Here is a 13,359-nt window from a genome sequence, read left to right on the forward strand (position 1 = left end):
TCCTTTGAAACAGTACTAGTTTACAGGGGAAGTATGGGATTTGCATTATTTTGGTGTCCCATTCTCTGTTGCTTGTTCTCAGCAGGGACTGTGCTTGCCTGCAGTGGTGGTAGATCAGATTTATTCACATACCTCCTGTGTTGTGTTTCAGTTGCTTTGGCAGCTCTCTGACTCCCGGTCATGATGGGACACCACTGAGGATGGAACACGCAGAGAGCATCGCAAGGAATTTCCCAGGCGTAATGTCTCTCAGGACAGAGGGTGGGGATGTCTGGGCACTGGGAAAAGGCAGTCGGCGTGAAGACGATGATGTCCCTTGTGCAAGCCAGGAAGGCATCTGGCTCTGTCCAACCATCAGGAGCCACATCAGGGATGACAGACTGGATTCCTGGCCACCAGCTGGCCAAGGCCTCGCCTTTTCACATCACAGAGCATCACCTGCGGGCAAGACCGCAATGAGTGACCAGCTGATGGTCCTGCAGCCCCATGGGCACCCCGCTCCATTCGAAGATGGGTGCCAACAGGCAGCTGAGACATCCGCTTGCCAGGCAGGAGGCACTGACCTGTCACAATGTCCTGAGCTGTAGCTTTCTTCAACAAAATCACAGGAAATCACTTTTCTCTACCAAATATGGCCTCGTGAGCCCAGGGACATGTGATGCTGGTAGGCGTGCTGCCCAGCTCCCAGCCTGCCTGGCCGCCAGGATGACTGCCACTGGGGTGATAACCTGCCTTGTCTCTCCAGGGTGGATCAGATAACAGCCAAAGAAAAGATGGTTTTGTTTGCTCCATTGGTCTCCAGGCCCAACACTTGTATGTGACATGTTACCTGCTAGGTACTCCCATGTGACTCATGACCACAAAAATAATAAAAAAACCTAATGGGGAAGCTGGCCCACAGGGTGTTACTTGCTTGCTGTTATCATCCAGGATGGGTGACTGCTGCTGGAGGCCTTCTACTGTATAATTACAGTCCAGCCTTAGCAGGTCTGCCAGTCCGTACAGTGCTGCCGCGTGGCCTATGTGTCTATTGCCTCCATGAACGTGGCTCCAGAGGATAATTATGTGCACAGGAGGAAGACAAGATAGAAACCCGATTGGGAGGATAAGGAGAACCTGCTCCATGCCACCATGGGATTGCATGCGAAAGCCTGGTATTGTCTGAAGAGAGAACAGCTGAGATACCATCGGCTACTCCTGTTATTACACCCCAGAATTCATCAAGGGCTGAAGACAAAGAGCCGGTTAATTATTTATGACATATGCATAATATGGGAAGGCAGGAACATGCAAAGGGCTATTTCATCATTTTTCAGCCTAGCGAGGCTGCTTGGTTCATATTAACCAGCTGTACTTCTTTTAAGTCTAATTTTGAAATTTGCCAACAAACTCTTCCCCTCTGGCATCAGTCAGGCCGGTGGTAAACTCAGATTTCTGCTCCGCTTGCTTAATTGGTACCTCTGAACCTGGGGTTTATTTTGTCTGCCCGCTTCAGCTTGTCTCAGGCCTTAATTGCGAGGTCTCTGGGGAAGGGCTTGTTATGTATAATGGACTAACGTTTTTCAAATGGCACAGCTTTTCCCTTTGGAAGAAGCTGATTCATCAACACTGAAACATTTTGCACAATGGTCTTGACTTTGCTTAAATTTCCAGTTAAAAGAATGATCAAAGCACCTCATTTTGGTATGGCCAAAAGCATTTCCTCTTGTCTTGTGTAGTATTGTGGAGCACCAGACCTACCTGGCAAGCTGGGGGCCGTGCTTCCCCGGAGGACATGGGGGATTGTGCCGGAGCGTGGGCACGGGCACTGCGGCCACTGTGGTGGCACAGTCCCATGTTGCATCTGACACTGTGTGAAACCCCTCTACCTTCAGCAAGGCTGGCAGCTGATAGGAACAGTGCTGAGCTTCAGGCCAGTCTCCCCCACTTCTCAGAGGTCTGCCTCAACCATGGCCTTCTCCTGGGGACCCATCATGTGGCCCTCAGGCACCCATTCCATCATATGAAGAGCGTCCACAGGCCGGTGAAATGCATGCCTGCATGTTTTCCTCTGCTTGGATGCAGCTCTTGCTTTGCCTTTGAGCATTTTCCAGCAGGACCAAAGCACCTCCATTCCAGTGAAGGAGTGGTGTGTCTGACTGTGGATTCCTTTCTCCACCAATTTATTTTTGTGCTCTTGACTGTACCCCCTTTTTAGACCCATTCCTCAAGAGCACTTTCATTACAGTGTAACAGAAAGTTTTTAAAGAGCCTGTTGTTGGGATCCACAGAGCAGGCTTTGCGCTGCTTCTGAAGAAAGTACATTTGGTAGAGATTATTTTTCTGGAACGGTTTAAGTAGGCACATGGAGAGGAAACTGAATGTGTCCCCACAGTGGTTTCCTTTCATTATGAAGCTGCCAGAAGGGCTGGAGCCAAGGCCAGCCTGGCCCCAGTATCTCTGAGTGCTTCAGGAGGGGCTCATGCCTGAGCTGGTCGAAGAGGCTGACTTCTCCTCCAGGAGGGATGGCGGTTTGCAGATGGTGCTTCCCGGTCCTCATTCCAGCGCGGTCACCTCTGTTGTCCTCCTTGAGCACCCAGGAAGGATGTCAGTAAGTCAACATTGGTTTTCTCCTCATGCAGCGTGCTTTGTTTTTTGTTTTTTTAAGCAGTTCCAGCTACGGCCTCATGGACAGGTAAGGTGAGCAGCGTGCTGTGAGATCTGGAACTGAACATGATTTCAGACAGAGAGGCTGGGGTGGCAAACCATGCTATTAATGCAGCTGTAATCATCAAACACTGGTACCTTGCAGAAAGGAGCCAGCTCATTCCCACCTATCTGTAGCTACTGAGAAAACAGCTAGGAGAGAAAAAGTGAATTTTCAGTATGACAGATGCCACGGCATGGATCTGGACCAGGGGAATCTTTCCTCCCCAGTCAGCCTGAGCAGAGGTTATTGGGAACCGAACACTGCTGCATGTGTGAGAGCTTTTCGCTCTTGTTCCTAGTGTCCGTATTGGACACGTCAGTTGAGAGTCCAAGCAAAAAGAACCAGAAGTGAAGGAGCAGGCGATACAATGTCCTCCTCATCCTTGGTGGCATCCTGTTTGTCTAAGGCCTGAAGAGATGACTGAAGCCTCCTGCATACCTGATGAGTGATTAATTCAACAAAATTGGAACAGGAGCATGTATATTTAAGGGACCCAAAAGCCAAAAACACATCACCTGTTATTTCAGGAAGTCATGGGTTGAGCAGCTGAACTTATATGAACTTTTTCCTCAGCAGGGGATTTTGGCAGGAAACTGTATTATTTAAAGTTTGGTGACTTACCAGTAGTTTGCTTCAAAAGGATCTGTCCTGCCCTTAATTATGATCCTTAGATCCAGGACTTTTATTTTGTTTAGGTGAACAAGTGTTGTGAAACACCTTTGTGAATCAAATCTAATCAAGTCGGTATTCTCCAGCTGGAGCCTGGAAACCTGCCCAGAGTGCATGGCGGGAGAGGACGGTTTGAGAGGCAAGGAGTGATGACAACCTGCCAGAGGAGAACTGAAAGGTGGAGCAGTGAACTGGCCCTAGCAGACAAGGAGATTTCCGCACTTTTCTTCTCTAAAACGCCTGAACTCCGGGACACACTGGGTGTGTGGGTTTACTCCAGCAAGCCCGAGGCAGTTTCAATTTATGCAACTGCTGTTTGCTCAGCAGATGAGAGGCCCAGCTCCCTCTGATCTCGACGATGTTCAGAGAACAGACTCTTCTGTAGCTCTCTCCAGCATTCAGATGGGCATCTGCCCAATGCCAGGCGTGAATGCGTTTTGCGTTTTTCCAAGCCATGTTTTTGAGGGGGCTTGAAAATGAGCATCTGAGGACCCCGCAGAGACTTAAGAAGAAGGAACGATTAGTACTCAAAGGACAGAGTGAGCAGAAGGAAGGGACATATTCCTGAGTTTTCATTCTGGCCGTGTGACGGTGACTCCCCTCCAGGGTTGGGCTGGTGCATACCAAGGGGTCTTGGGCGCAAGGATATGCAGCCCTGTCAGCCTCAGTGCTCCGACAGGGATTGCTGGTATGGCTGCAGTAGCATCTGGAGGGAAAACTGTCCTCCAGGGTCTCAGTGCATCCCCAGGCCCTCCCTGAGTGACCTGCCAACAGCACATGAGCAGGCAGTGACACCTCTGGTCCTCTCTCCACAGCTAAAGGCTTGCCCTTTAACCAGGTCACTTTGGGGAAAACCTGGGGTCCAATCTCTGCAGAAGTTTGTGTCTGCAGTGCAGCTCCACAGCAGCATCATGTGCCGGCAGCGTCTGCAAGCACCAGTGTGCTCATCGGAGACACTGGCAGTCCTGGCATGTTGCTCTTGTGAGGCAGGCTGGCCACACGGAGGGAGCCGTGGCTGCAAATGGACAATTCGGGATGTGCTGATGTATCTGTTCTGTGCTGATCTGCACAGCTGGAGTGACCAGCTTGACTTGACATATGCTAATCTGAGAGGCAGAGAGGAGTCGTCTTGTCCTCCCAGGTCTCCTCACAGGAGTCTGTGGTGCTGGCAGTTCAGCGCCGTCTGGCACCAGCATTTACCACATGCTTATTAACGGTAAAATTAGGAGAAAGGTACCCAGCATGTCAGCTGTCCCAGCACTGCCAGGCTCACAGCCTTCGGGAAATGCCGCGGTTCGCAAAGTTAAATGAGAAGACTGCTTCAGCTCACCCCTCCTTCACAGCAGACAAACAAACGAACGGGTGCGTCCTCTGAGCGAGCATCATACCCACACGCTGTGTTGACGTGCCATGCTGCTCAGGGGTCTCGGGTCTTTTGGGGAAGGCGAGGAGCCACAGCCCTGTAGCACATGGAGGAGTACCATTGCTCTTCAGCATTGAATCCAAAGAGCCCGACGTGACCCAGAGCAGAATGTAGGACAGCCTTGCGTCAGGCAGGCCTGAAGTACACACCTGCCTTTTAAAAACAATCAGCAAGTTTGATTACAGTGCAGCGTGGCAGCCTGAACGGGGAGACAAACAGTATGACTGGTATTTATCACCGGGACTGTAATTATGCCTGCAGGTCCCATGCTGCCTGGGCCCCAGCGTGGTAAGGGTTGTACGAGACATGATAAAAGACCATCCCTGGCCTGAAGAAATTAGAATCTCATTTAAAACATCCCAGGAGGGTGAGCCAAATGGGGATGGTGTAAGGGATTGAGGTTGGGAAAAAGCGGGGTGAGTTTGATTACCGGTAAGGCTGCTGGCTGGCGGCTCTGCCACCTCGTAGGCCTGCGCGCGGAAACGGGCGCGCGGGGTGCGGGGGCAAGAGGCGGCGGCGTTACGGGCTCTGACTGCAGAGGGAGGGAGGTGGGCTGCAGCTATCTGTATGGGCCGGTGCGTGTGTATCTGTTCAGACGGGGAGGAAGGAGAAGGCTGCTTTTCTCAAGGCTGGTGGAGGATGAGGGCACACCGAGTCCTCCGCAAACAGCCGAGACCGCCGCCCCCGGGGCAGGAGGCGACCGCCGGTGGCGGTGGCGGTGCCGGTGCCCGCCGCGCGGTGTCACTGCCGGCCAGGCGGCCGCCGCAGCGCAGCGGGGCTGCGGGGAGCGGTGCGGCCTTGCAGCCCCGGGGGAGCCGGCAGAGCCCCTTCTCTCCCCCGCCCCCGTACCCCCTGCAAATCCCGGGTGCTCCGGGAGAGCTGCCGGGAAGGGACACCCCGCGGGGTTTGAACACCCGGGAGCAGGGCGGGTGCCCCTCACCCTTCCCGGGCCGCCCCGCCGGGCTGGAGCGAGCAGCAGGGGTGGATGAAGCCGGGAAGACGCCCCCGTCCCCGCCGGGGGCTGGCAGGCAGGAGAAGCCCGCATCGGTGCTGCTCGGTGTGGGGCCCGGGCAGCTCCGCTCGCTGCGCAGCCCGAGGAGAGCAGCCAGAAGTGACGAATCCGAGCTTGGGGCAAAGCTGGCCGGAGTGCAAATGATTGCTCTTGGATTTATTAGTAGCATTATTGATTTTTCACTTCTGTCTTAGCACGGGCTTTGGAGCCGCTTCCAGCTGGCTGGCCTCCAGCTGCTACAAAGGCACCTACAGCGGCTGCCGCCTCACCTGCCTGCTGCACCTTCCCGACGCAGGAGGGGCTGGAAGGCTCAGGCCTCGCGTTTCTCTTGGTGAAGACACATTCCTCGGGTTGCCTGCTGGTAATTATTCACATCAGACATGGTAAACAAAAAAAAAAAACAACCAACTTTCTCATTACAGATGGGGCTTTTACACTACCAGAATGGAATCCAGAGCAGTTAGTGCTATTTTGGTGTATGCTGGATCCTCTTCTTTGGGCAGGGGGAGGCTCAATTCTGCAGCCCCCAGGCTGAACACACTTTCCCCCGTGTTTTACTTTCAAAAACAGTCTTATGCAGGCTGCAGATTTGTCGAGCTCTGTTTGGGAATCTAGCCACAGGGAGAAGGGAGGTCCCTCAGTTCCCCAGCAGCCTCCGTGAGCGTGGTATTAACCCTCTCACCGAGGAGAGCCAACTTTCCCCTTCTTGCCAGAAGCCTGTTCAGCAGGGTTGCTGCAGATGAGTCCTTCCTCCTAATGAGGAGACATATCTGAGCCAGTAACCTTGCTCTCACGACGCACAAAGGGCAGCATTTAACCATGCTACATTTTCAAGCAATCTTAACTTAATTCTCCTTTGAGCAGGTTTTAATAGCTTTCTCTGCTTCCTCTGGCTTCAGAATTTGCTTCGATAATTAAAGAGCTTGAAATTTCGTATGTTTATGGTGCCTGAAATTTCCTACAGAAATCCATTTTTTCCTCCAGTTTGAACAAGTTACCTGATCTAATATAAGATGACAGGCAAGAATTTCATACAGCGGGGCATACACTGAACAACAGTGTCTCAGCAGGCTCCTGCCCTCCAATACAACTCACTCAGGGTAGCTTTGGAAGGAAAAGCTCAGTGTTTGCTGGGCATACTTCATCTCCAGCACCCCTGTATTATTTGTATTTCTGTGCATAAGTATTTTGATGTATGTGTTCAAAGCACTTTGCAAACAGTAGATCCCTGTCTTTGGGGGGCCAGGTGTGGCAGGTAATCAACCTGCCACTGATGTTTGCTTTGGGTGCTGGTGTGGCCAACAGTCCCCCAGGCAAGGCAGGGAGCAAAACACATGAGCAGCAAACCTCCTTCCTTAAGCTTCCTAGGGGTTTACTCCATTCACTTGTCTTTTGCCTTTTAGCGGTGTTCCTCAGTTTAAAGGACTCCCACCCCGGATACAGGCATGTCTCAGTGTGAGTGATATGAGCTGCAGCGATACGGGCTGCACTGATGGCTTCTGTGCAAGGTCTCATAATTTGTTGTTCTCCCTGAGTGCCACCACAGAATTACGGAATTCTGTGACAGTCTTCCTTTTGGGTTAAAAAAAAGAAAAAAAATCAATTCTAGCACTCATCTTTCTAGAAAGAAGCTTCACAACATAACTGGAGCATACCCAAGACGCTGAAAATCAGAAGAGAAATTAAAATACCCTGCATTCAATTTTATGTCAAAGCTGGCAATTTTGAAAGTGCATTTTATGTGCAGGAGTGGGGAATGAGTGGATTTTGATTCACTCCTTGATTTTGGAGCTGGAAATAGCTGTCTCAGTGCAGGTGTAAGTATTTGCTTCCACCACATGTCTAATGCAGAGCTGGCCTGTGCATAAAACTATAGAGTCAATGATGGCTGCTGAGACTTGGCAGGACCATTCTCATCTGAATTAGTTTTAGAGACATCTGGGCCCAGACATGCAAGCTGGCACTATCCTGGTTGTGCATTATGCCACCAAACCATCTCACGCAAAGCTCCCTTCCCACAGGTGGGTATTAATAAGCACCACTTAGTTTTGGTGCTTGCCGGTGCCTTTCTTCACTCCCTCCTCTTCACCAGCTGTCGGTTTGCTAGATGATTTCTGAAAGTGGCAGGTAGATGCAATTTCCTTTCGTGACCGTTGCAGCAGCTCACACCAGATCCCACTTACCGCCCTTTTGGGAGGTGCAGGATTAGGCGCTGGTGGGTAGAGTCCTGTGGAGCAGCAATGACATTGAGGGGGTTGAGAATCTGTCTCCCAGAGCACAGCTTATGGATGCTTGAGGCCAGTGCCAGACCCCTAGCACTCAGAAGGCTTCGTGTGGCCTCTGGCGAGGGTGATGTCTCTGCCACCGGTCAGCTGAGCAGCGCTGCCCTGAGCACTGGACTGTTTGACCCCAAGGGGAAGGCTGAGCTGGGCAGAAAGAACCTTTCTGGAGACAAGCCCCTGGCAGGGCTCCTCCTGCCTGGAGGAAGGCAGTGAGCAATTCATGAACGGTAGGTTGCTGTGGCATGAAGGGAGTAACGCAGCATCTGGACAAAACATAAGCTACGCAGTCATTTTAGCTGCATTAATGCATATGGGCCTGCTTGCTTGAGGTATTTAAGAGATGAACAAATTCCTGCACTCCCACAGATAAATTAAATGATGCTGTGTACAACAAATATTGTATAACAAGCTTATTAAAGGCTGGAGAAGGCTTGGGCTGCTATGAACAAAGATGTGGGCAGAGATGTGGATTGATTTGAATGCATCTACATGATATTTTTGTGTATGGGGGTATTTTAAACCAGCTTTATAATTGGCAAAGTTGGCTTAAGTTGAAAAAAAAGTCAGACTGGATACAAGGAAACATTTTTTCCCTGTGAGGACAGCTGAATACCAGAGCAGGTTGCCCAGAGAGGCTGTGCAGTCTCCATCCGGAGAAGTTTTCAAGATTTAGCTGTATAAAGTCCTGAGCAACCTGGTCTGGCCTCATTGCTGACCCTGCTGTGAGCAAGAGGTTGGGCTGAGACTTCCTGAGGTCTCTTCCAGCCTGAATTATCCCTGATCCTGTCTCCATTCCTGGAAGGATCGGGCTTTGCCATGCAGCCGCAGCTCAAACAGTTTCTGCGTGCACACCCACGCAGACAGGAGCTCACCCCTTCCCCCCCCAAGCAGCTGCTATTTTGCTGGTGGGTGATGTCATCCCATTTGCTTACTTAAGAGAGGCATCATTAGTGAGTAAGTCATTTATGTAATGCTGCTGCTAGTGCAAATTAAGGTAGAGCCGGGTTAAGCAGGCCCAGGGCAATGAGGGCACGCTCTGCATGGTGGGCTACGGAGAAAATTGCTGCAGGAGGCTAGCGGGATGGATTACAGGAGATAGAGCATTGAGGAACACTGTGGTTTTTTCCTATTCCCCATGTTCTGCATGGAAAAGCAGTGATGGGAGAGGGTTTTCAGTCTGTTGCCGTAAGGGAGCTCGGTAAAGGCGTGTTCCCTGGCAGTGCCCTTTACCCAAGAAGACCTGCCTTTGGAGATGAAATGCAGGCTCAGCTTTTTAAAAAAATAGTTTAAAAAAAATTGGTCACTGTTGTAAGATCACTTTTTCTCTCTGCCTGTGTGGATTTCTGTACCAGTTCTGCCTTGTGAGGCTGTACCAAACCCCAGAGCTACCGAGGTGCCATAGCAGCTAAGGAGCGGGGGGATGTACGGACCTCACGACAACCGCAGAAGCTGCTCTGCAGGCAAGAGGGAAAACTTTAAAGGCAAAACTCAGGAAAAGAGGGAACGAGCCGCTTGGAGGTTGTGCAGTAGATGCACCCTGGTGGTTTTTTCTCCCCCACTTGTCTACTATTACTGTTTATGCTCCAGTGGCACTTAGAAATGATGGTGCTGTTGTGGAGCAGAAATGGTGCACAACAGAGTGCCTGCCACCAAGGATGTATCTCAGACCAAACAAAAAAGATGGATAAAGGAAGGACAGCAGCTAGAGAGGGCTGGCCAGGGGACATGGCACCCTAAAGCACCTGTCTCCTGACTGTACCATGCACCTCACCTTCGGAGGTGTGTGTCAGATTCTGGATTCTCCTGAACTCTGAGGGATTTGGAGTGTAGAGGGCTTTTACCTGTCACAGCTGAGGTCAGAGTCTGCCCCCCCACCTCATGTAATGTAGCAGCTGATGTTCCTGCGCAGCTTAGCCTACACACCACCAGTTTACCCATGTTGCTAATAAAGGTCTGGTTTGGATTAGCACGCAGGGCTAGGTGATCAGGATGGAAGAGAAATGCAAACATATAGCTCTTTGGTAGGCAGGATAATAATCATTACTCACTGGCTCACTAACAAGGATCTCGCCACTGTAAAAGAATAAATGTTATTCAACAACATCCTAAAAACGCCATTTTTTATAAGGAGGGAGACCAGACCCATGGGGGTGAGGAAAAGAAAGCAGAACTGGTAAACCACATACACATTATTGATTTTCAGAGTTTTAAAATATGATTAGGAAAGCTGTCAGTGTACCTTAGGTGGCTGGAGAAAGGCAGGGGGACAGCTTCCACCAGGGTTCAGGGCAGCACAGTCTGTTCTGCTGATCTGAGACCCCTTGGTGGGAATCTGGCAGCCGTGAGCGCTGAGTGAGTGCCAGCTGAAGGCCTGGAAAGCCACCAGTGCCAGCTGCAAGGCAAAGGCGTGCTGCTGGGCGCGCAGCTGGGGTGCAGGGTAGAGGGTGCTCTGAGATGGATGCGACACGCTGGTCCCTTCTGCCAAAGCAGCGAGTGCCGCGGGAGCTAAGCTGCAAACCCTGCAAAGAGGAATTACAGCAGTCAAGCCTGTGTCATGAGTGCATGTATTTCTGCTGAGAGGCCCTGATGGGATCTAATGGAGGGATAACGGGAGAGGAATACCTTTGAACCAGGTGAGCTCTCGGGCTTTCCCAGGAAAGGAGGGGCTGAAAGGACTGTGGAAGCTTGCCTTCTGCATCCACCTCCACCCTATCCCTGCCAAGAGGCAGTTGGAGAGGAAAGAGGGGATTTTCATCCTGCCAGCATCTGCCAAGCACTACATCTTTGCTATAATTTGGGCTAAGGACAAAGGATCCCTGGTTCACCTGGGAGATTCCTGCACCCAGTGTAAATCACAGCACAAGAGATAGATACACAGCTGGTTATTAACCCAACCTTACACCCTTCCCTCAGCCTAATGTGGGCACGACCCCTACTAGCAGTTTTGTTTGTGCATTTAATCACAAGTTCGCTTACCTCTGGGGACTGATGCTGGCACCTGAGCCTTCTGGGTGTGATTCCAAAGAAAGTGGGAGAGCACCTCTGTCCCTCAAGCTGGAGCCCACTGAGATTGAGATGTAGTAGCTCAGCTACCCTCTGAGGAGAGGATGGGCTTAGGACCTGGAGAAGATGGGCTTGGGGTCTGGAAAGGACCAACCTTCTTGCACTCATCCTAGCTGATGAATGCTATCCGTGCCCCCTCCTTAGGGCAGCCTGCCTGATTTGGGAATCCATCCCCAGGCTCTGTCCTTGGGGCCATCTGGCCAGGGAGAGCTGCTCTCACCTTGGCTTGGTTTCTGTACGTTTTTGGGCATCCCAAAGGACTGCACACCATTGTGTTCAGCCAGTCTGAGGGTGACTGAAATGGCACGGAGTTTAAAAGTAAAATTATTTGTTACTACATGAACCTAACTTAATGCACATTTATTGTGCTATGTATTGTTTTTAAGCAAAGCTATTCTTATAATCACATTCGTTGACAATTAAAAGTTTATATATGGAAATCTAGCTAAATATACAAATGTTGCTTCTTGATTATAATGACAAATTGCAAAAAGGAAAAAAAAAATAGTAGTTCTCTTTGTTCTGCCTTTCTTACCTGAAGTAAGAACCTGGTTAAATCAGTTAACTATTATCCTACACTTCAGAATAATGCTGCTAAAAATGAAACATAAAATTAGCCTGTCATTTTTCTGTCGCTCACTTGAGATTCGAGCTGTCCTTCTGCAAAGCTTTTAATTTCCATTAAAATACCTCGCGGCAAGTGTGTGGAATTTCAGCAGCAGTTTTCAGACCTAGCTTGGCCTTGCTTTTCCTCCCCAGGTTGAAATGTCTATCACATCACTAGGTCCAAAAAATGTGTGCCAACTGGAACCAGTTTTAGCCATGGTGCGGTCTCCAAGCAGTCCTTGTGTGCAAGTTTTCATGCCAGGTCAAAGCAGGCATCATCCAGCATTAATAACGGTGATTGGTCCTAAGGACAGACCTAAGGCAAAGCCAATCAGTATTTGCCATCACATCAACTCCTTCCAGAGCAGTGCTCGAGGTCATGACATTAATAACCTGGTACAGACATGTTTAGGCACAGGTGGTGCCTGGTGATGAAATCTGAGCTAAGTTGTTTCTAGCAGTTCAAATTAAATAGCTGGTTACAGGCTCGAAGGTAACTCTGAACCAGGGTCTTTACCAGTGGGGGATGCAGGCTGTGGGAGGAAGGGATGTCTTGGTGCTTACACCTGCCACATTCACAATGAGCAGTAGAAATTTTAAAATAGCTAATAACCTGCCCATGGTGCAGGGGATACATGATCTTGCAGTAAAACTGACCTGCTTCTAGTAGTGTGGTCTCTATTCCCATTAATTTAAAAGCTGTTGGGTGCCTGTGGTGCTGCTGACAGGGAGTGCTGGCTGGCCAGGGCCAAATCCTTCCTCCAGTTCTACACAGTGGCTCACTTTTGACCTGTAATATTTGGTGGGCTTTTTTTTTTTCAGCAGAAACTGTCAATCACGTTAAGCAACATGGAGGACATATGCTACTGATAGGCAGAGATCATCAAGATTTGGGACTGGTTTGCTTATTGTCACCTCTAACCTGAGTTACATCAGGAAAGGCTGCTCGCTCCTGGGCCCTGCCTGGTTCCTACCTAGGAAGAGATGTCAGCGTTCCTGGCAGCTCACCTCTGCTTGCAGAGATCAGCCCACGCTTGATCCCTTGGAGTGCAGGGAGCTCAGCTCGTCTTTGGTTTGATAGCTATTTTCCTTACAAAGGCGGCGGTAACTGCACTTGAAAGGCATCGGTTTCTAAAATACCCCGCCTGCTTGAAAACAGAGTTTTTAACTCTCTCAGAGAGCCTTGAAACTTCTGCTAGAGCCACAGGAAGCAAAAGCAGCAGTGGTAGGAGTGAATGAATGAAACGTGCCTTGTCCATCGCTGAAGTTCGTCTGTGCTCAGAGCTGTCACGCCTGGGACTCCCTGGCCAGCCCATCGCAAGCCTTTGGGCTGAGCAGTGACTCATCCCCCTCATTCTGCTTTTTACACCTCCACACATCTGCCCGTGTTTTTAGAGCTGTGCTCCAGTGAGAATAACAGTTTGTTTACTCAGTGAAGGCAACATTACCGGTGCCTCAAAAAGCTCTGGATGGTCCTGCTATTGGTGAATGGCATTGGCATTTTCCTAAGTTATGTGAAGCTGTTTTGACATGCTGTCAGAAACATAATAAAGAAATAAATGGAGGGTTTTTTTCAGTAATTGTGGTTTGACACAGGAGGAGCTGGAATTTGCAC

The 13,359-nt window shown here is 50.2% G+C and overlaps 1 protein-coding gene across 12 annotated transcripts in view; it reads left to right on the forward strand.

Annotated features, from left to right (window-relative positions):
- Positions 1-6,432, forward strand: part of SLC30A1 (solute carrier family 30 member 1) — a 36,277-nt gene extending 29,845 nt beyond the window's left edge. For 9 of the 12 annotated variants that reach the window (XR_014227582.1, XR_014227583.1, XR_014227584.1 and 6 more), the window contains 3 exons: positions 152-2,590; positions 3,385-5,148; positions 5,988-6,432. The gene's annotated coding sequence lies outside the window, so the exon portion shown is untranslated. Of the gene's footprint in view, positions 1-151; positions 2,647-3,384; positions 5,149-5,987 lie in introns of those variants that run through there. The other 3 variants (XR_014227586.1, XR_014227587.1, XR_014227593.1) reach the window with 3 other exon arrangements.
- The last annotated feature ends 6,927 nt before the right edge of the window (positions 6,433-13,359 follow it).

This window comes from Platalea leucorodia (assembly GCF_965183815.1).
Source record: "Platalea leucorodia genome assembly, chromosome: 3".
NCBI lineage: Eukaryota > Metazoa > Chordata > Aves > Pelecaniformes > Threskiornithidae > Platalea > Platalea leucorodia.